General features: G+C 40.3%; 2 long non-coding RNA genes across 5 annotated transcripts in view; one reads left to right on the plus strand and one right to left on the minus strand.

The window, feature by feature from the left end:
• LOC102249969 overlaps positions 1–3,271 on the minus strand; it is a 6,972-nt gene extending 3,701 nt beyond the window's left edge. Inside the window, exons 1-5 of one of the 4 annotated variants that reach the window (XR_001364273.1) lie at positions 3,044–3,271; positions 2,803–2,908; positions 2,425–2,521; positions 1,955–2,035; positions 1,430–1,529 (exon numbers count right to left, since the gene is read on the minus strand). This is a non-coding gene — a long non-coding RNA (uncharacterized LOC102249969). Of the gene's footprint in view, positions 1–330; positions 968–1,429; positions 1,530–1,954; positions 2,036–2,424; positions 2,909–3,043 lie in introns of those variants that run through there. The other 3 variants (XR_001364272.1, XR_001364271.1, XR_001364270.1) reach the window with 3 other exon arrangements.
• LOC102250162 overlaps positions 1–12,971 on the plus strand; it is a 17,314-nt gene extending 4,343 nt beyond the window's left edge. The window contains exons 2-3 of the long non-coding RNA XR_314232.2: positions 11,187–11,270; positions 12,936–12,971. This is a non-coding gene — a long non-coding RNA (uncharacterized LOC102250162). The remainder of the gene's footprint in view (positions 1–11,186; positions 11,271–12,935) is intronic.
• The last annotated feature ends 9,979 nt before the right edge of the window (positions 12,972–22,950 follow it).

The raw sequence follows: 22,950 nt of genomic DNA on the forward strand, positions 1-22,950 counted from the left end.
TCTCTCTCTCACACACACACAGCACTAAAACTAAATTAAGAAGCCAATGATTAAGACAAGCGTCTACTAGGCCTGTCATTTCAGCATCCTTCCATCATAACATTGTGGCAATGGCAATTTTCCTTGAGAACCTCAAGAAAAAAAAATCTAAGGGAGAGCCTCCTATTTGAGAGTTGAAATGTTCAACTTATATTAGCTAGGGAACCACTTTGGAAGCAAGTAAGTCCAAGGTCTCGGAAAGAAAGAAAGACATGAAAGAAATGAAAGGAAGGAAGGAAGGAAGGAAGGAAGGAAGGAAGGAAGGAAGGAAGGAAGGAAGGAAAAAAAGGAAGGAAGGAAAGAAAAAAAGGAAGGAAGAACTAGATAGATAGAGACCCCCTGAGACTAGGACTCTCAGGCAGGTTTCTTTGACTCGGCCAGAGGTCCCAGGCTCTCTGAAGACAAGTACATAATCACGGAAATGAGTGGGCCTGAGACCTGCAACAAAACACAGTGGGGAGAAACGTCTTCCCAATATTTCTCCACAGAGAGACAGGCGCAGAGATCCACAATGGACTATGACCACCCCAGGGCCAAAGGACTTTAGAAAAGTCTCTCAGTCAGACTGCTCTGCACATTTTTTGTAAATATAAAATGCCCACTACCCTTTTACTTGTTTCCGGTTATTTGCCAGTATACTCGGGACCTTCAAGGATGGACAATTTGTGGAAAAAGTTGAGACCCTGATTATGTGAGGGCAAGCCTGTTCCATTTCTTTACCCCATTCAATTTGGAGAAAGGGTTCCACACCTTTAGGACAATCACACACTAAAGGCCAATTCCTTTCCCCCCCTCTGGTTGCCCAAGGAAAGGGCGCAGCTTCTTCACAATGGTCAGGAAATGGAAAGACAAAGATTTGGAGAGGTGATGGTAAATGAGAATGAAGGAGGTTAGGGCTCAGGTCCTTAGTTTTAATCCTCCAGTGTATCTGAAAGGGAGAAAGTGAGAGTTGGCAAAAGTCAGCACACAAGACAATGCTACCTTGGATTTTCCATCAGCGACACACCAAAAGAAGGGAAAAGTTACTTTTAAATATATGTCAGGTTGAAAGAAAAGCTTACAGGCTTCAAAATGCTGAGCTTCTAACTGTCCCATCACTGTTCTCCACAATTAGTTGGAGCTACAATTTGATCTCCCATAGGAGCCTGAATAATCTACTTTGGGAAGTGTTGTTGCCCTGTTCAGAGATGGTGGGGCATTGAGTCTCCCCAGTTTTTAAACACCCTTCCAAAAAGTCCCCAAACTTCTGTGTAGTGAGGGAAGATGGACCAGTGTGACTCCGTGGCCATTAGGCGGTCAGTTCTGAACCAGCAACCTTATCAATTCTTATAAGTCCATCTGACCGGCCCATATAGCGGATCCATGAGTGAATTTTAGAAAATGCTCTCACCCTCTGATGGTCTGTGAAGGAATGAGAAGAAAGAAAACTGCATGGGGTGAGCAGACCAGCAGGCACGCCGAGAACCATTCATCCCAACGTCTCCCTTTGCCTGGGGAAAGTCATATGAGAGAAAGTAAACTATTTATTAACCAAATACATTTGCTTCCTTTCTAAAATCCTGGGGGAACAAACCGACGAACCAGTTTTACTTGTGCCTGTCTCGCACCCACCTGCCTCCTAACTCTTGAAATGCCTTTCCTGGAGGTCTTCCCCTTCCCCCTCCAAATCGAAGCAGTAGAATATCCCTGAGAGCATCGTTTGCCAAAAGGTCGTGATCTCCTCTCTCCCGAGTTCACCCCTGGAGGCTGAAACCGCAACGGTTCCGGCAAGCAGTGTCCAGGGGTCCTCGCTCCTCCCCGCGCACGCCCGTGCGCGCCAGCCCGCGCTCCTTTGTCGCCGGCGCCTGCCGAGCGCAATCAAGCTGGAGGGCTTGCTCTTAGATTTCATTTCCGGATTTTTCACCGTTAAAGTTACCTTTTCAGCCGAGATGTCTCGTGTTGGCACATCACACCGGAAGCATGCACACAGATCAATAATTTGGGGCTAAGAGGTCATCTGCCACGGCGAACACGAGAAAAAAAAATTAGAGACCAGTTAAAGGTTTTAAGCTTATTATTTGTATAAAGCACACATCAGAGTTAATAGACTGGGGTGCGTGCAGGTGAAGTCAATTCGAATATTCAATTACACATAAGGGGCTTTGAACCCAGTAGGGGAGAGCAGTTATACCCCCATTTCTCTCCTGCCCGCTGGAAGGAGTGGCAGGCCGGGAGGAGAGGAGCGGCCAGGATAACCTAGATTGGGCATGGCGTCAGGAACCAGTTACCGTTATTATGTGAAAACAAAACCATCCGAACCCTCCATTTCAGAATCGACAACAAAAGTGGTGGTGGTGGTGGGGTCCCTCTTATTTAAAAAGCAATCCTAGATAGATTCTTGTTTACCAGTGTGAGTATCTCCCTTCTGGCTTTGTACTAGGGCGCGCAGGAGAGAAAGTAACCTTGGAGAAGAAAGCACGGTCGGCGAGGAGGGCTTCCATGCCTGCGAACGATGAATCGCTACAGTGAAGGGGTTTCCTTTTATTCTCACCCTTTTCTCTTCTCCTGGAGCGTGAACTTGTTAGATAAGATAGATGAGGCCCCGAGGAAATGGAAGCGCTGAAAAGCCGGCTCCTTGGAGAGGGCCTGCGAGGCTGGCAGGCGGCTGCTGCGCGCCCTCTCGGAGCGGAGGGCGCCAAGCTCTCTGGGGGCTTCCCCGCTCCTGCCTCCGCGGCCGCCAGCAGGCCCACGCCGCTCCCACCGCGCCACTCAGACCTACCTTACCTTTCGGCCGGAGAGTAAACACCCCAGAAGACGAGAGAATGGTCCCTAACTGGAATGAGTATCTTCTCTCCGGCTGGGAACACACTAAGCGGGCCCGTAGGCTTTCCTGGAAGAAACAGAGGGTATGAGACACTAAATTTTAAAGAAGTCTGGAATCGCACATGGGGCATTATTTTCCTCATTAATTTGAAGTAATACTCTTTCCTTAATTATATGTATATACGCGCTATTGATGACATACCGCGTTTTACTTGGGGAAAAAAAAATGCTTAGCACACATTCCTCATTCTTTGTCCCCTCGAACCGAACATTTTCAGCTGATAGTGTGGCTGGTTGGGATCAATTAGTACTGGATTTTGCCCCAGGATTGCTCCCCAGGGCAGGCAAATGGAGCCAACTCATCCCTAGCGTCGCCCCCCTCCCCCCTCCCCCCACGTGCGTATCCACGCCAGGGCTTTAGAAGCAGTTCAAAATCCCCAGTCTTGGTTTCACTTGATTTTGTTGTTGTTGTTATTGGTAAATATTGGGTCATACACAAGCCACTAGTCAGAGCCTTTGGCTCCATCTCGCAGCTGCAGCGCCTAGCGGGGCCTCTGAGTCCTGTCTTAGGAACTGGAGGGATTGATTCATCGGGAAAAGAATTGCTCAACCTCGTCCCTTCAGCTGTGGAGATGGTTCCTTAAAATCTTACGTCCTGTCTGTTTACTGTCATGTTTATTTCTTAATTTGCTCAGATATGTGAACACTAGGTAGATGTGTGTCTTTTCCCCCCAGCATCTTTTCATTGAAATTATCTTTTTTTTTAAGGGAGAAACTATTGATCCCAGTTTTCTATGTCTATCTGAAACCAAGAAGAACAAGAGAGTAACAAATAATTGTTATTTTGGGGAGTGGGTGGTTGAGTAGGTAGGGCGTTTGGGGGTTGTGTAATTGGAGTAATATATACAGTTTATCTTTTGACTGCTCTGTGTATTCCCTTTCCCTTGATACATATTGCATATGAACTGAACCCATGGTTGGCTTGTCTTGGCATGTTTGAAGCCCCAGACACCCAACAGTATCATTACAGGAAAGAGACAAAACCCCAAAGACTCCAGGCAATGAGGGGGCTGTCTTTGGAGTGAATGGAGAATGTGTCTTGGCTTTGGGCTTTTTGGGGTGAGCTCACCCAGTGGCTCAGACTGCCTGGCACCCCGAGTTCAGGTCTTTCCCGCTGAAGAACAGGGAAGGGTGAGGATAGGGGTGGTGAAAGAAACGGCTGATTTTCGACATGTCTAAGGGACTCTATTTATCAGTGTTACCGAAGTGTACGTTACTGGAGAAACAACAAAACAAGCATAGAGCTGCAATTTTCAAGAAAATAGGATCCCCAAATATAAAAATAAAAAAGTAGCAGATAAGATGTATAATTCAATCAAATTACACAAAATTGCTTGAAAATCCAGAACAGTAGCGATCCATTATGCTTCTGTTTTATTAGTGACAAGTACAATTACTCTAAAATAAAGAACACTGGTGAATATATAATTGGCTGTAATCATGTTAGTGTTTGAATAAAAATGACGGGAACATTTAACACTTTGACAACAAAATGTTCAGAAATAACTTATTTATTCAAACAGTTTTTATTTTCCACCAAGTGAAGGAGAAACACAGTTTGCTTAGGAAAAATCAATGACTTTTCCCTGCAACAAATAAATATCCAAAGGGGGAAAAAGCCCCATACCTCTATATTATCACTGTTATTATTTTTAACCAGCAAGAAGCTTAATCTTGTGTTTGGGAGTCAGCAGCCGCTTGACGGTTGTGGGACCAACGCCCGCCACCTAGAGGATGAACTCTGCAGCTCACCCAACGCCAGCGGGGTTTCGGCGGTGATCTCGGGAATCAAAGTTAATATTCCTTTGCAAATTGCTCTCCCAACTAACTCCCTCCTCCGCACCCCCTCACCGCCCCAGACGCCCTACAACCTCGTCACAATATTTTCTTAGTAATTGCTCTACACAACTGACAGAAGCGCCGAGTCTCTGGCAGCGCGGTGCTCTCCCAGCAAAGATCCAGAGCGAGTTAGGGAAGCAGGTCAGGAATCATTTGGGTCTGGGGAGATAATCCACTCTCAGCCAAAACTCATCTAGCAGAGGCTGAATTAGGGTCTTGTGAAGCAATGGCTGATGCCGGAACCACCATATTCCAGTGCTTTTTAGGGCTTTCTTGCAGAAAACAAAGCCGGGGTTCCTCTGAGGCTAGTTGCTTATGGGGGGGCTTCCCCCCCCCAGACTTCCCCCCAGTCCACGCTTCCCTCCGTCTCCCCCTCCCCCTGCAACCAACCACCCCTGCAACTGGAAGGCCTGCGATCCCAGCTCTCTCTAATCAATTCTTCCAGCCCAGCGGGTCGTTTGATTTTCCCAAATGAACTGCTTGACGTACTGAGGTAAAGGCATTAAGGGGAAGGTGAGAGCTCAGGTCTCTACACAGAGTCCCTGAGTTTCTAAAAAACTAGCAGTGTGCGGGCCAGGGAGGCTGGGTTGGGGATCGGGCCCAAGGGCCTACTGGTCTTGGAGCATTTTTGTCTGGTGTCACCCATAGGCTCCTCTGGCAGAAAGAGCCACCCTCACGCCCAGATCCTGCCCGACCATTCTCACGCAAATCTTGGGGACAGGAGATGCTCAGCGAGGGTGCAGGGGCCGTGGGAAGAGGTACCGAGCTACTCCGCGCGCTCAGGGTCTGATTGATCCCGGGGTAGCAGACCTTCCACAGCTGCGCGCCCGCCGTCCAGGCCCGTTTCCACACCCCCGGGTCCTTGCTCTAATGTCCCCAGAACACTGTTCAGGCCGCAAGTTGGCTAGACGGCCGAGGAGGGGACAAGCAAGTTGAATGTTTTTTGGGAAAAAAAAAACAACCCTGATAAATAATTGGGCATCAAGTACCCAATTTTATTCCTGCTATTTTCCCTCCTTCTCTTCCTTACCGCCCTCAGTTTCTCACTTCCTCCAGCCCTCTTCCCTTGCCTGCCTTCTCGCACCCTTATCTCTGTCTTTAGCCTTCCCCCTGTCTCTGTCTCCTTCTAAGTCAGCGGTTCTCAACCTGTGGGTCGCGACCCCTTTGGCTGTCGAACGACGCTTTCACAGGGGTCGCCTAAGACCATCCTGCTTATCAGATATTTACATTACGATTCATAGCAGTAGCAACATTACAGTTATGAAGTAGCAACAAAAATAATTTTATGGTTGGGTCACAACATGAGGAACTGTATTTAAAGGGCCAGAAGGTTGAGAACCACTGTTCTAAGGGGAAGAGAAAGGACGCAGCAGGAGGGCTGTGGAGGTGACCATTTTTACATTGAATTTCAGAACCGCCTTACTTGTCAGTTCTCAGTCCCGGTGCAGGAGCTTAAAGAAGACACCCCAAAGATGCCGCTTCCATCCTCCCTCCCTGCCGTGACCTCAGAACCCTGGCCTAAGAAGTTCTTGTCATGTTGTGGAAATTAATTTTTGAGATGGTCGAAATAAATGTATATACAAAATCCAAAACAAAACAAAAAACACCTCTAAAACCGATGTCCAGCGCATGCACCCCCCGCCCCCACTCAAGTGAGGGCCCGCCCCAAACTAACTCCACCCTCCCGCCTAAGAACTTAAGTCCTCCGAAATGTTTCGTGTTGTTTTATGTAAAACTAGCGCTTCCACTCAACTCCCAAGTCTATCATTACTCGCCCGCATTATATTAGCAGGCGATGTTAGCCTTCCCCTACGTGTTCAGGCTGCTAATGAGGGCCACTAAACGCAGCAAAAGATGCTCATCTGTGGCGCTTTTCCCAAGGCTGGCCGCGATGCTGGCTCCTTTTCCCATTCTTTTCAAGGCAGCCCCTTCCTCCAGGCCCCGTCCTTTTTCTTCATAAGGCGGGGCTGAAAAAAGGGTCGGGCAACTTTGAGTGAGTGTGAGAGAGAGCGCTCACTCTATCTCCCGCCTGCCAATCCACCCAAGAAGTGGTGAATTTTGGGTTTTCCCTCCGGAGCAGGAATAGCTGGATGCTTCATCCGCGGCATCGGTTGCCTCTCAGTGAATTTGCCTTCACATTTCCCTCAGCCACCCCTTTCCGTTCTCAGCTCAGCCTATGAAAGCGGTTCAGGGTTGCGCTCACAGCCTCCTCTGCGTCCTGCTTAGCCGCGGCCTTCGGAAGGCAACCCTGTCTGCTCCGTTGGCAGGAAAACTGGGTTGGAGATGCTTTCTGTATAAGACTGTGTGTTGTGTGCGTTTGTCTGGTGTTAGTAACTTTATGGGGGAGACGCTCCTGGACTTGCTGCCCACCCTTCGCCACGGAGGAGACTCCCAGGGAAGGAATCACCTGGACTTACACGACGGCCTTTTGTCATTTTCTCTCGGTCTTTCAAGTGTGGCCTGGGAGAGTCATGCTTCATATGTTTCCAGTTTCCAAGAAGACCATCAGGGAGAAAGCAAAATAAGAGTAACTTCATGTGTAATAGGCACTACTCAATGGGTTTGGGTATAAAAAGATAATTGCCTTCATTGCTTCCACCTGGAACACTTTTGCTTTTTAAAAGCCTAGAAAGTGTAAACATGAAACAGTTTTTCAATTCTGGCTTTCTTCCTATGGCTCCTTAGGCAAGTGACGTCACCTTTCCAGTTCTTTCTTCATCTTTAAATGATCTGCATGCATTGCTATGTAAAATGTCATCCACTCACCAAAACCCCAACAACAATAAAAAACAGTTCGTCAGATTATAAGAACCTTCTTTTTTTTTTTTTTATGGATACGGGGAAAAATCTCATTCATACGGCAGCAGCGACATCTAGTGACAAAAATGCTCAATAATAGTGATGAAGGTGTGGGATTGCTTACCCAGGTTTTCCGAGTAGAGAGACATCTTGGTTTTTCTAATAAATTTCGAGTGTCTGTCTGGCAATGAGTACTCTTTTGATATAAAAGGGCATTTTATTGAATTTATATATGTGAGATAAAGGAAATATATTTTACTAGTTCAAGTGTGCAGAGGGCAGTTGAAATTTGTAAGAATATTCTTCTACTGTTTTAAATTTCATGTAAAGAGACTCTTTCATTTTGTGGGTTGTGCTTTACTTAAGTAATTTTTCAAAAATTAAAACCAAATGTATAACTGCACAAACACTTAACAAAATTGGAAAAGGTAGAATTTTCCAAGATTTCCTTTTGTCTGCATCAACCATTTATTTGATTTGAGATAGCTGTGTAATCAATATTACAGAAGATAATAAAAATATCTTTTAAGTCACCACATATATGCTCTGTCTGTATCACTTTTGCTCAAAATATTTTGAAATTCAAAGAAATGGGATTCCTATTTTTGGATGAACTCCCTCTCATTCATATATATATTTAAATGGAATATCTGAACACAGGTGAAGTCTTAGCAATGGCAGAGAGACATATAGTGCAAGACTTTTCAAAATAACAATTTAGCATTTTCTTGGCATTTAACACATTAGACAGAGGTAAGGAAGAATTCATCTCATTCTCTGTGACTATGCACTGGCCACGTGCATGGGCATAGTTTGTTCACGCACTTACTGAGGTATAAGTGTATATCATTTCCTATTAGCAAAGCAGCGGATGACTATTGGAATATAAGGACCCATGTTTTGTAACTTTAAAGGAAGCTCATTTTGCCCATTCTGTTTTATTTTTCATCAATACTTTCTGTTCTTTTACTATGGAATTGGCTACTGATCGGGACACTAGCTATTAGGCAGTTGGTATTCTAGATTAATAAGATATCTGGCCTGGTGAACACCTGGGAGAATTTGAGCAAGTCACACCACTTCTCTTGGCCTTAGTTTCCTTATATAGGAAATGAGGAGGTTGAACTCTCCACTTTCTCTTATAGCTCAAAAGATTCTATAAATCATCAATTCATTTGGGAAGATCCTGTTTTGGTGCCTCTGTTGTCATTTGTGACTCTTCAGTATCCCTTCTGAATTCTCCAGTTAGGCATCTCATCCTAAATAAGAATGGAAAGAATTAACAAATCCTTCTTCTCTATGTCCCAACCATCTCCCCCTTGGTCTGATGTAAAGAATGACAAAAATCTTAACTTTTCAGTCAACATTTACTAACTCATTGGCATGCACTCAGTTCTCTCTTGCTGTCCATCCAGAAAAATCACAGTGTGTGAATGGGACTAAACTGAACACAAAGCTGAGGCAGCTGTATTTGAGTTTTTCTAACATGTTCCATCTCTTCATGGTAATGATTGTTTATGATTATTATTATTAGGAACCAGAGCCAAAATGTTCTGGCTGCAAACAGCTCACATTTCTTCTTCGTTTCTGTGGCCCTGGGAATACTTTCCTTTAGGAGGTGGCAGTAAAGTGTCTTCTACTTCTGTCTGGCTTGGAGCATCGTTACACACATTTAGCAAGAAGAAGACTGTTCCTAGGAGGCAAATACTACTCCCTGATGTGAACATGCTCAGCATTTAATACGGCTCCCGTAAGACTGAGGACTTATACAAGGAGAATCAGACCTATGCTGACCTGGACTGGTAGAAGTGGATTCATTACAAAGAAAATTCTGAACCTGTCAAAAGTTTATTTTTTATATGCTTTTTTTTGTTCCCTAGGTATTTCCCTGCTCTTCCTACTACTAAAACTGCTAATGAAAAAAACAACAACCCTATATTTATATAAAGTTAACAAGGCATGCTTTCCCTTGTGAATTCCTCTCTGACCCAATAGAGACAAGGCATTATTTTATTTTAGAAGCGAGGAAACTGACCTGGAGAGGCTAAATGACTTACCTGAGCTCACACCACTAGGAAGACACAGGAAAGGAGCATGGATCCTGTTCTTGGACAGGCCGCTTTTCATCCTGGTTGTCGTCAGGGTTGGGTCCTCACACTGGGACCTGAGGTTACTGACTGACCCTGCTGCTGTTCACTAGGCTTCGCACCAATATTCCATTTGAGAAATCTTAACTTTTATTTTTTTAAAAATATATTTTATTGATTTTTTACAGAGAGGAAGGGAGAGAGATAGAGAGCTAGAAACATCGATGAGAGAGAAACATCGATCAGCTGCCTCCTGCACATCTCCCACTGGGGATGTGCCTGCAACCCAGGTACATGCCCTTGACCGGAATCGAACCCGGGACCCTTCAGTCTGCAGGCCAACGCTCTATCCACTGAGCCAAACCGGTTTCGGCGAAATCTTAACTTTTAGAGAATTCTAGGGACCGCTTGCAACATGGTAGAGTCCATGTTTGCTACTCTTCACTCAGATATGATTTTCTCCTCTTTAAAATATATTTTTTATTGATTTTTTACAGAGAGGAAGGGAGAGGGATAGAGAGTTAGAAACATCGATGAGAGAGAAACATCGATCAGCTGCCTCCTGCACACCTCCTACTGGGGATGTGCCCGCAACCCAGGTACATGCCCTTGACCGGAATCGAACCTGGGACCTTTCAGTCCGCAGGCCGTCGCTCCATCCACTGAGCCAAACCGGCCAGGGCTGATTTTCTCCTCTTAATGCTAACAATTTTATATTCTTTCGGAGTTTTTGGTTGATAATATTTGCAAAAGGACTGTACCCCAAAACATATTTGTTCGTGATCTTGGGGTCCAAAATCTTGGAGTTGGAGTGAATGTAAGACTTCATCTGACTCAGCAGCTCTGACCAGTGATCACTGTCTGAATCAATGGCTCCTGGGAGCTGTGCTGAGTCAGAGTCTGGGTTATTCTGACTATTCTGGTGTTGTTTCCTGCCATCTGCCTTGCTTCTTGGCTTCATATATCAATGCATTTGGGAACTCAATTCTTGCTGGCTACCCTGTGGACTGGTTTTCCAAATGGGCTGCGTCTTCATTAGCACACTGTAGGTCTGGCTAAGGACCCTGCTCTCAGCTGGGAGCTAAAGCTTCCTCTTCTACGCATTTTCTCAAGTGGCTCTCTGCTGCCCTCTACTGGTATCCAGCCACCAGATCTGGCTAGCCTTCTGCATCCCTGGCTACAAATGAAATATGAGAGCAGTATTAAGCATAGTATATATTGGTTTTATAGCACAGAAAAGCAGAAATCAGATTCCCTTATGTCCACCTATACCTTATGTTCTCATTTACTTCCTATGAGTTGGCTGATGGGCCATGAGGAGTGTATCTGACTTTCACTATTTTCAAGTATTAGTGCTAGAATATTTGGAATAAATACTTCTATTTAATTATCAAGTTGAAATACACTTCAGCTGACATGATACTGGGCCAAAAATTTCTAAATTTGCTGTACTTACTCAGTCTTAAGGAATATTATATGTTTTATCATTAATGTTATAAAGATATAGTGAATTATGTGAAGTCCCTAAATGATATGAGCACTTTTTCATTTATTCAACAGATATGTACCAGAAAGATGTAATATGCCAGAGACTATTCTTGGCACTGAGAATGCAGCATTGGATAAAGGAGACAAAACAAACAAGTAAAACCCCTCTGTCTTTATTGAGTTTACTTCCTAGTTGAGGAAAATGAACATTAAGTAAACTAATAAGCAAAATGCTCTTTAAGGGAACATGGCATTAACATATCTATTTTCTACCACAAATACACCATAATGATTCTATGTTTTAAATTTTTTAAAATATATTTTTATTGATTTCAGAAAGTAAGGGAGAGGGAGAGAGAGATAGAAACATCAATGATGAGAATCATTTATCAGCTGCCTCCTTCATGCCCCCTACTGGGGATTGAACCTGCAACCCGGGCATGTGCCCTGACTGGGAATTGAACCATGACCTCCTGGGTCATAGGTCGATGCTCAACCACTGAGCCACGCCGGTCGGGCGATTCCATGTTTTTAAGAATGTTAGTATTAAGATTAAGAGTGGTATAACCAGAGATTAGATGGGGTGATGTATGATACAAATATTTACTGTGATTTATTTGTAAATTTATTGTGAATATAGTGTGGGCCTATGAAAGTTATTGATGCAGGTGAATGTATGAATCTCTCAGCTGTAAAGATGTTTTGTCTATTTTTTAAATCCTCACCCAAGGATATATTTTTATTGATTTTAGAGAAAGGAAGGGAGAGAGAAACATGGATCTGTTGCCTCCCACACACGCCCCAACTGGAGATTGAACCTACACCTTGGGTATGTGCCCTGACCTGGAATCGAACCCTCAAACTTTTGGTGCATGGGATGACATTCCAACGGAACCACCCAGCAATGGCAAAGATGTTTCACCTGGCGATTGCTGCCTGGTCACCCCTGTAATTGCTGTCATGGAAGCCCCGCTCCTGCTGCCCTTGTTGATGGGCTTTGTTACTGTATTTCCTATTCTCTTTATTTTTATGTTTCTCTGTCTGTGTCTGCCCCCCTCCCCCAGATTATCTCTGATAGATATCACTAGCCAAATGGAACAAATTTTTCTTTTCCTATGTGACAGAACCACTAATCACAACTAAGCAGGTATAATCGCCTGCTCTTCTCTAACAGGTCTGTTTGAAATGAGTGTTTGTCCCAGTAGAAACATAATTGGTTTGGAGAAAAGCAAAACAATGAAGTAGTATTGGCATTAATTACAGATACAATTTTTTAAAAAGATGCTGTATGGGTTGAAGAGTTCTTTCAAGTGTGATTACCAGGGACCCAGCGGCACAGCAGGCTGTCTGTCCTTCTCAGGAATAAGGCAACAGCCCTCCCCCAGCTTCTGAGCCAAATGCCAGAGGTGCTTAAACGACTTGTCAGGAAAGCTGTCTGTAACTCTCCCAGTTGAGTATGGAGCTTAGATCGTTTTACATCCTTATTTTTGAGTGAGCTCCCTGTCCGTCTTCAGACTCCCAGCCAGAGGTAGCCTTGACACATATGCAATGTCTTCGGGCAGAGGTGTCACTAGTTTATTTACATATAATTCATGGCAAACTGGAAAAGATCATGTAACATGTTTATACAGCTGCATGGATACCTTTCCTTGCACAGTCTTTATGAAACAACACATCTGTATGTGTCCTGCCTGTCTTTTGCACCAGAAACCAATTCTTATTTGTCAAGATAAGTGGTTTGTCATTTTTGAGACAAGAGCTCTAAACTTCAAGGATTTTCTTTCTTTCTTTTTTTTTAAAATATATTTTTATTGATTTCAGAGAGGAAGGGAAAAGGAGAGAGTTAGAAACATCAATGATGAGAGAGAATAATTGCTCGGCCGCCTCTTGCATGCCCCCGACTGGGGACCAAGCCCGCAACCCAGGCATGTGCCCTAGACTGGAGTCGAGCCCGGGATGCTTCAGTCTGCAGGACGACGCCCTATCCACTGAGCCAACCCAGGTAGGTCTTCAAGGATTTTCTTAAGTTTTAGAATTTGGCAGTTAGCGTTTATATCATCACAGTTTAACATTATTGATTTGAAGTGATCAAATTAAAGAGGCGAAGGGGTCAGTATGTTTAACTGAATTGAATGCATTGTCCATTGTAGGGTGTGCATCAATATTTTATAGACCACGAAGAAAGAAAACAACATGCTGTGAATTTGTTTGTGACATGACAGAAATTGAGATGCATCCACACTTCAGAGATGTTAAATGTGCATCTCACACTCCCATGAAATGTAGTATTTACTTTTCTGCTTTTCTGATGAATTCACGTAAAATAGTAACAAGCTTCTTGGGGAAACACACCTAGTAATAAATGTATCTTGACTACAACCACAGAAAATCTTAATAATACAACAATTACATATTTTAATGTGCTTTAAAGGTTTTAAGAATAATTGCTGGAAAATATTTAATTCTTAGTAGGAATTGAGAGAAATCTAAGGGTTTCTAAGTAATATGTTTGTATTAAAGAAAAAATAGTCTGTATTTTGGAAAAAGCTCCATAATATAAAACTGATTCTGGGTTGTTGGATAGGAAGCTTCAGCCTTTGGAGCAGGATGGGGGAACCTTTTTTCTACCAAGGGCCATTTAGATATTTATAACATCATTCAGGGCCCATACAAAATTATCAACTTAAAAATTAGCCTGCTATATTTGGTCAAACATTTAATTAACTCACACCTAATGCCTTGGCAGGGCCAGACTAAATGATTTCGCAGGCCTTATATGGCCCGTGGGCCGGACGTTCCCCACCCCTGCCTTGGAGGTTATTTCTGAGTGGAACTTTTTAGTCTTGCTTTTATGGTGTAGTATTACGGTGTGGTCTTCTACTAGGCAGGCAGCCATCGTCTTACTGCAGGGCAGCAGGTAAGGGTCAGAGTGTATATTTTATTAATAAATTATAAAATATCTTAAATTTTTACTTCTGATTTCAGCTAAGTGCAGATTTGCTGTAAAAATTTTTCCAGTATATTATAAAGAAGAAAATAAATCACCTATTGAACAAAAACCCAGAGGTAACATTAGTTAACATTTTGCATAATTTTTTTAAAAATCAGGCCTTTCCAGAGCATGAATATACAAATACTATTAGTATATTTAAAATAATTAGGTAGGGCTTGTGATTATGTGTACACCTTTTCTCATTCAGTATTCTACCATGAGCATTTCTCCATCAGTATTTTGTTTTTTGAAAATTACTATTACAAGTATATATATTATGCATGAATATACAAATACTATTAGTATATTTAAAATAATTTGGATCATCTTGTGATTATGTGTACACCTTTTCTCATTCAGTATTCTACCATGTGCATTTCTCCATCACTATTTTGTTTTTTGAAAATTACTATTACAAGTATATATATTAATTTATGAATTAACAATGAAAATATTGTCCATTAATCATTGCTTCGCATTTACATTATTTCTAATTTTTTTAATCATTAAAATGACTTAAGATGTACATCTTTACACATAGATATATTTCTCCACCTCTAATTATTTCTTTTTAATAGATTATTTTTAGGGGAAGAATTATTTGGGCCCCCTCATAAGTTGCCACATATTGTTGAATTCTATTTCATTAAGATTATACTAATATATGCTTACGCTGGTAAGCTATAAAAGACTTGTCTTATTGAACCCTTACTAAACATTAAATGTAAGAGAGAAAAAATATCTAAAACTTGCTTCAATGTATATTTCTTTATCTACCTAACATATTGACTATATTTTTCAAGTGTTAGTCACATTTTAAATTTCTTCTTCTGTAATCCATTTCTTGTGTGTTTTGTCCATTTTTAAATAAATATTGTGCTTTTCTTATTAATTTCTAAGGGCTTTCTATGTAATAACATTGACCATTTATCATCTGTTAAATATCATTGACAGTTTTTTATTGGTCTTTTCAATTTATTTATAAGTTTTGGTTATGGAAACGTACAAATGTTATGTATGTTCAGATGTTCAAAACATAATGAGGTCAAAACTTCAAAGTTTAAGGAATGGTGGCTATAAAACACAAGCTCTAGAGCAGTGGTTCTCAACCTTCCTAATGCTGCGACCCTTTAATACAGTTCCTCATGTTGTGGTGACCCCCAATTTCATTGTTACAAATTGAACATAATTAAAGCATAGTGATTAATCACAAAAACAATATGTAATTATATATGTGTTTTCCGATGGTCTTAGGTGACCCCTGTGAAAGGGTCATTTGACCCCCAAAGGGGTCTCGACCCACAGGTTGAGAACCACTGCTCTAGAGTTACATTGCCTGCCTTTGAATCTGAGTCTGTCACTTTCTGGCAATGTAACCACCTCGTGTAAATTGTTAAAACTCTTGTGTTTTAGGTTCACTAAGTTTAAAATGGGGATAATAATGTTTTTATGAGGATAAAATGATTTACTTGCAAGGAAGATACTTAGAAGAGTAATAGCAAATAGTAAGCCCCCAAAATCATGATGAGCCCGCAACAAGGGCATGTGCCCTGACCAGGAATCGAACCATGATTTCCTAGTTCATAAGTCAACACTCAACCACTGAGCCATGCCAGCTGGACAAGAAAAAAAATACTTTAAATACCTAGAGATAAATGAAATACTAACATGCTATATTAACTAAACTTTAAATTTAGCCAAGGTTTTGTATACATAGTCTTATAAGTTAAATCAATGATTAATTTGTTTATTCATTTTTAAAAATCATGTATCTAATAATTTTATTCACTCAACAAATATTTATGGGATTACTACTATATGTATGCTAGGAACTGCAGTTGAACAAATTGAACAAAGCAGATAAAAATCTTTGCTCTTGTGAAACTTATATTCCATTTGATGAAAAACAATAAACAAAATATATTAGCAACATAAAAAATATCATGGAGGAGATTTAAGGGGACAAGGAGTGCAAACTAGAGTAGTTCTAATTTCCAATAGGTTAACCAGTAGAGACTACTGATTATATGTTTTATATTGCTGTCAAAATATTACTATAAATTTAGAGGCTTAAAATAACACAAGTTTATTATTTTACTTTTTCTGTGGATCAAGTTAAGAGTCCAGGCACAGGCTACCTGGGTTCTCTGCTCACAGCTTCACAAGGCTGCAGTCAAGGTGTTCTGGTTCTCATGGTTATCATCTGGAGCTTAGGATCATCTTCTAAGGTCATTCAAGTTGTTGGTAGAATTCAGCTTCTTGTGGTTGTCAGAGTGAGGTCCCTGTTTCTTGCTAGCTTATGGCTGAGGTCACTCTCAGCTCCTAGAGGCCACCTGCATTTCATTGGCATGTGCCCACACCTCCTTATAGCCATTCACAGCATAGTGGCTTGTGTCTTTGAGGCAAGCTAGAGTATTTCACTGACACTTCACCTTATTTAAAAAGCTTCTCTGTTTAGGACAACCTCCATCACCTCCCCCAATCATAATCTGAATAATCATCCTTCTGATTAACTAACAGTCAACTACTTAGTAACTTAAACACAAGTGATATTTAATTATATTCACAAGTTCACCCACATTCAAGGGAGTGTGTACACCAGGGGTCAGAAATCTTGGGGTCTTTTTAGAATCTTGCCAATAACAGAGAAAGTAGTATTTGAGCCCACATCAAGGAATTAAGAGAAGGAGCCATGTTGGTATCTTGGGGAAGAGCATTCCAGGCAGAGGAACAGCCCTTGCAAGATTATGAAATTAAAGTATTTGTCATGTTTAAACAACAGCAAGAATTGGGAGGGAACTGTATAGCTAAACAGAAACATTAAGGAGATTAGAAGATAAAATCAGAGTTATAATGGAAAGCAGGACATTATGTAGGCTTGTAAGTCATTGTAAAGACTGATTTAAATATGAGTGAGATTGGTGCGTGGATGGGGCCATTGTTGATGATTTTGAGTGGATGAAGAATATAATCTAACAGTGCTATCCTACTGAGAATAAACTATTGGAGATCAGAGTGGGAAGCCAATAGACCAATTAGAAGGCCTATTTCACATAAAATTCCAGTGAAAGATTATGGGGATCTTGGATTAGATCATTAACAATGGAGGTAGTGAGAACAGGTTGTGTTTTATAGGCATTAGAAGGTAGAGCTAATAGATTTGCCTGATGGGCTAAACATAAGATTTTATAGGGAAAGAAAGAAAGAAAGTAGTCAGCATTGATTAATAAACCTTTGGTCTAAACAATGGGAAATCAGACTTTTGGTTTACTGAGAAGTGAGAGACTTCAGGTGGACCAGGTTTAGACAAAACATCAGAACACTGGTTTTGATTAGGTTAAGTTTAAAATATCTAGCTGACATCCAAGTGGAAATGTCAAGTGGACAATTGGATATGTGAGTCTGGAGTTCAGAAAATAAATCTGGGTTAGAGCTATAAATTTGTGAGTTATCAGCCTAAATAAAAGATATTTAAAGCTAATAAGGCTAGAAGAGATAACAAAGAGTACGTATGTAGAGAAGAGGACCAAGGACCAAGTCCAGTGGATTCCCATGTTAAGAAGTTGGGGATTCTTTTTTCTCTACAACCTCTCCAATACTTGTTGTTGCCTATCTTATTGATAATAGCCATTCTAACAGGTGTGAGGTGGCATCTCATTGTAGTTTTGGTTTGCATTTCCCTAATAGCTAGTGAAGTTGAACATCTTAATTCACTGATGGTGGAAATGTAGACTGGTACAGCTACTACGGAACACAGTATGCTGATTCCTCAAAAAATTAAAAACAGAGTTACCATATGACCCAGCAATCCCTCTTCTGGATATCTACCACCAAAATTCAACAACATTTATTTGAAAAAAAATATATGCACCCCTATGTTCATTGCAGCATTATTCATGATGGCCAAGACATGGAGACAACCAAAATGTCCTTCAATAGAGGTCTAAATAAAGACGATGTGGTGCTTATATACTGTGGAATACTACTTAGCCATAAGAAATGATGAAGTACTGCCATTTGCAACACCATGGATGGACCTTGAGAATATTATGCTAAGTGAAATAAGTTAGTCAGAAAAAGCTAAGAACCATATGATTTCACTCATATATTGGATATAAAACTGAAACTCATAGACACAGACAAAGTATGGTGGTTACCAGAGGGAAGGGAAATGGGGTTAATTAAGGTTAAAGGGGCCAAATACAAGGTGTTGGAAGATGATTTGGCTTTGGGCATTGGGCACACAATGCAATATACAGATCATGTATCATAGAAATGTACACTTGAATCCTACATGGTCTTATTAACCAATGTAATCCCAATAAATTTAATAAAATTTTTAAATTAAAAAGAAATTAGAGAGAAGAGGAGGAATAAACAAGAAGCAACTGAGAGTAGAGGAAAATCAGGAGTAAGTGGTGACCTGGAAGCCAAGGAAAGGAGTGTTGGTAATCAATTATGTAAAAAGCTGCTGATGAGCCAACTAGGACCAAGACAGAATATTGATTGGATTTAGCCATATGGAGGTCATTGATGAACAGTTTCATTAGAATGGTGGAGATGGAAGTCTCTTGGATGATAATTAAAATTAATAGAAAAAGGAGAATTTGAGATAGTATAGACCATTTATTAAGCAGTTTTGCTAAAAAGAAGTGGTAGAACAGGCATTAGCTAGAGGGAATTGAAGCCAAGAGAGGTTGTTTTGTTTTTTTAAATATATTTTTGTTGATTTCAGGAAAAAAGGAAGGGGAGAGAGAGACAGAAATATCAATGATGAGGGAGAATCACTGATTGGCTGCCTCATGCACCCCCACACTGAGGATTGAGCCCACAACCTGGGCATGTCCCTACACTGAGGATCGAGCCCACAACCTGGGCATGTGCCCGAAAGATAAATGTATGTAGAAAAGCTCATTAAATTTTACAGTAACACAGAGTTACATTTGTGTTTTCTCAAATTGTTCAAAATATTATTTTATACATAAGAATATAGTAGGCAGTCTTCTAAATGTAGCTTATAAAATATTGAAGCTTATTAAAATATTTAGTTTATGAAAATGTTTCTTAAACTTCTTTCCCAATCTATTAGGACTAACTCACTCCTAACTGCCCTATTGGGCAAATGTGGAATACTGCTGTAAGTTTTATATGAATCTTCTATCATTTCTCCCATTTACTTGTGACGAGTTGTTTCTTGGGACAGGGGAGTGCGAGAGGCTTTCACTCCTAACTGCCCTATTGGGCAAATGTGGCGAGTTGTTTCTTGGGACAGGGGAGTGCGAGAGGCTTTAAAAATTACTTAGTTTGGAAATGGCTCATTACAGGTTTCAGTATTTTACAAAATAACTCATAAGTGAGACCTGATAGGATATGTGTGTTTTAGTAGCTGAAAAGGTCTAGAAACCAGTCCTTAATTAGAAGAAAGACCATTGAACATCGGAAGACCCAAATCCTAGACTCCATTCTACTTCTTAATAACCGTGATGTAGGGCTTCTCATTCTAATCTTTCATCTTCTTTCTATTTAAAATGGAGTTCAAAACCCCTGCCAGGGCTAACTCCGAAATTTATTCTTACAAGCAAGTGAGATGTGAGGGAGGTTTATAAATAGCAAATGTAATATTCTGATTTCATGTCTGAATTTGGTTTATGTTGAGATTCCAAAAGTCACACAAACCCTCCAAAAGATAAGACTATTCATTGTCACCAACTATTGAAGTCCTTATATTTTCTGTAAGTGTGTTAAATTGTTTGAATAGTATACTGTTTCTGAAGTATTTAAAATAAATATCACCAGAACAATCTTTGCAATTAAAAAAATGTATGTACTTAATATGGTATCAAAAACTTTTTATGCATTTTGATAACAAATGAGTCATACTTTTTTATATGTGTTTGGTATAAATCCACACATCAACTTGGAAGGTATAGTTTTAATGTGGCTACTGTACATTTTTTCACAGCTTATTTATAATGTCATTAGTTATTGTTAGGTCTATTAGTCAGAAGTTTAAAATCTATAAAGTGGTTGTCATTTTTAGTAATTATTTTTAAAAATGCTGACATACAATTTAGCATATTGAAATTCAGCTTTATACACAGATTTCTCCTTCTGTTCTTTTGAAAATCAATGTGGATAATCTCAAAATAACAGTGCCTCTCTACTCTCCCAGCATTTCAGATGTGTCATCATATTAATTTTTTGCCCTTTACTACTTCCATTAATTAATTTTGCCCTTTAACTTTTGCCGATCAATGTGGACTAAATTGTAATTGCAACATTTCTATGAAATAATACCAAATTAAGGTTGATAGTGGCATGCTGTGAGATAGTGAGGAATATTAACATTTTTGAACTTGATTTAAAACCAGATAGACTGAGAACCAATTTTTGATTTACGTTTAAATTCTAGCTGTGAAGAATTTTGAATATTACTTTATGGTTAAAATTTCCTTGCAGTATCTGCTAAATAATGGTAGTTTTGAAATATGTTGCTTTATATTATCTATATCCCATTCTACTTTCATAGAAGGTTAAAAAATGCAATGAGGTTATAGAGGAATTAAATATCTTATGAATGGCTATATATTTTTTTTTAACCAAGTCAAATGACAAATGGCTATATTAATTCCCATAAATGGACAGATATATTGACTTTAATATATATTACACAACATTATTGATTGTTTATTCATTAAGTAACATATAACTATTATCTACTCTGCACCAGATAGTGTACCAAGTGATGAGGGTAAGTTATAAATAAAATTTAGTTCCTGCCTGACCAGTGTGGCTCAGTGGTTGAGTGTCAACCTATGAACCAGGAGGCCACAGTTTGATTCCTGGTCAGGGCACATGCCCGAGTTGTCGGCACATCAACAGTGGGGGATGTGCAGCCAATCAATGATTCTCTCTCATCATTGATGTTTCTATCTCTCTCTCCCTCTCCCTTCCTCTCTGAAATCAATGAAAAATAGTTTAAAAATATTTAGTTTCTCCTCCAAGAGAACCCGTGTCTGGTAGAGGAGATGAATACATGGGTGTATGTGTACAATAAAATTAGTGCCACCTAGGAGGTTTGCATTGGGTACTACAGTAGCACAGAGAAAAGTCACGTGGGTCTTCAGGTGTAGGAAAGGCTTTCTGGAAGAGATGCCACCTAAGTGCTCTCATCAAAAACTTAAAATAAGCCCTAACCGGTTTGGATCAGTGGATAGAGTGTCAGTCTGCAGACTGAAGGGTCCCAGGTTCAATTCCAGTCAAGGGCATGTACCTTGGTTGCGGGCACATCCCCAGTAGGGAGTGTGCAGGAGGCAGCTGATCGATGTTTCTCTCTCATCGATGTTTCTAACTCTCTATCCCTCTCCCTTCCTCTCTGTAAAAACTCAATAAAATATATTTTTTTAAAAAGAAAAAACAAACAAACTTAAAATAAGTTATAAATGGGGGGCATGGACATGTAAGAATAATAAGACAATTTAGAAAATTTTGTGGTCCAAGTAACAGCATTTCCATTCAACAGACCTTTGGCTTCCTAGAGGCAAGCTCTTAAATATTTTTGCTTGCAGTTTTTTTGGTGGTTCATACATAATACTAAATTATATGATTATAAATCCTAGGTGTGTTTTAGAGTTATTTATCATTTTATTACATCTATAGGTTACTTTTGTGATAATAACTAATGCCCTGCTACATTATTAAGAAATGGTATTGTCACCTCTACTATTTCCTTCACTATTTTACTTACATCACTCTCCATCCTTTTATGTTTATTTTGGTGAGACTGCTATCACTTGTGATTTCACATGAAATAGCAACCAAATATTTCACCCTTCTTCCTAATTTGACTCTGAAAGTTTATATCATTCTTTATTGTCCTTCTGAATAGCTCATCTGAAGGATCTTCACTACTTCTTTGGCTTCAGTTCCCATCATTCGTTAATGAATCCCAAATATTTATCTTTAGCCCAACTTATTTTTGAACTTCAGATATAAATGTGCAACTGCTTACTAAAAACTTCCATCTAAATGTCCCACATGGCAAAAACTGAACTCATCAACTCTTCATCCTTTCCCCTCAAATTTCCCTGTTCACCATCCACTAAGATGCTGAAGTAAAAACCTGGGTTTAAGGTAAAAATATCTGACCTAAAACCACAAATCACATTGGTTATATGCTCATTAAAATAAGATCCTGTCTCTAGATGGTAATTGAAAAGTTTGAGGCCTTCATAACTTAGCTTTTGCACTATGATACTGAAACATCTATGTTGTACAAAGCAGCAATGCCTAAACATAGTGGAGAACATTTTATAAAGTATCTGAGTTGGAGATATGAAAATTACAATCGTTTGGCAAGTTTTGGAATTGAGACCTTTTCTATCTTTTGTTTGTTTTTCCAGTTCTAGTCTACTGAAGCTTGGGACTCTTAATCCAGATTTTAATCTGAAGGATGTCAAGGAGCCATGTGGCCTTCATTTGTCTACATGTGTCTTAGTGCTTTGGTACCTTTAACAGCAGTAAAGCCCATTACTTTTTCTAGTTGGCACACTATGCCTTTCTTCTTTCCATAGCTTTGTCAAGAACAGGCATTATTCTGAAACTGGAACAAACGATGTCTGTGCTGCCCGTCGCTATCAGAGACAATAAGTAGAGACAAGGTTGAATCTTTGAGGTGCTTTTATTCAGAGGCCGGCACTCCCAGAGAGTGGCAGGTATAGTATCCTGAAAAACCACTTTAACATCTCATCTGAAGCCAGCTGTTATAAAGGGTCAGAGGGTGGGAAAGAACCTAAAACTATATAAGTTCCTCGGGTCTGTTTTCTATAATTGTCCTTGTAAAGA

This window comes from Myotis brandtii, unplaced genomic scaffold (genome assembly GCF_000412655.1).
Source record: "Myotis brandtii unplaced genomic scaffold, ASM41265v1 scaffold522, whole genome shotgun sequence".
Classification (NCBI taxonomy): Eukaryota; Metazoa; Chordata; class Mammalia; order Chiroptera; family Vespertilionidae; genus Myotis; species Myotis brandtii.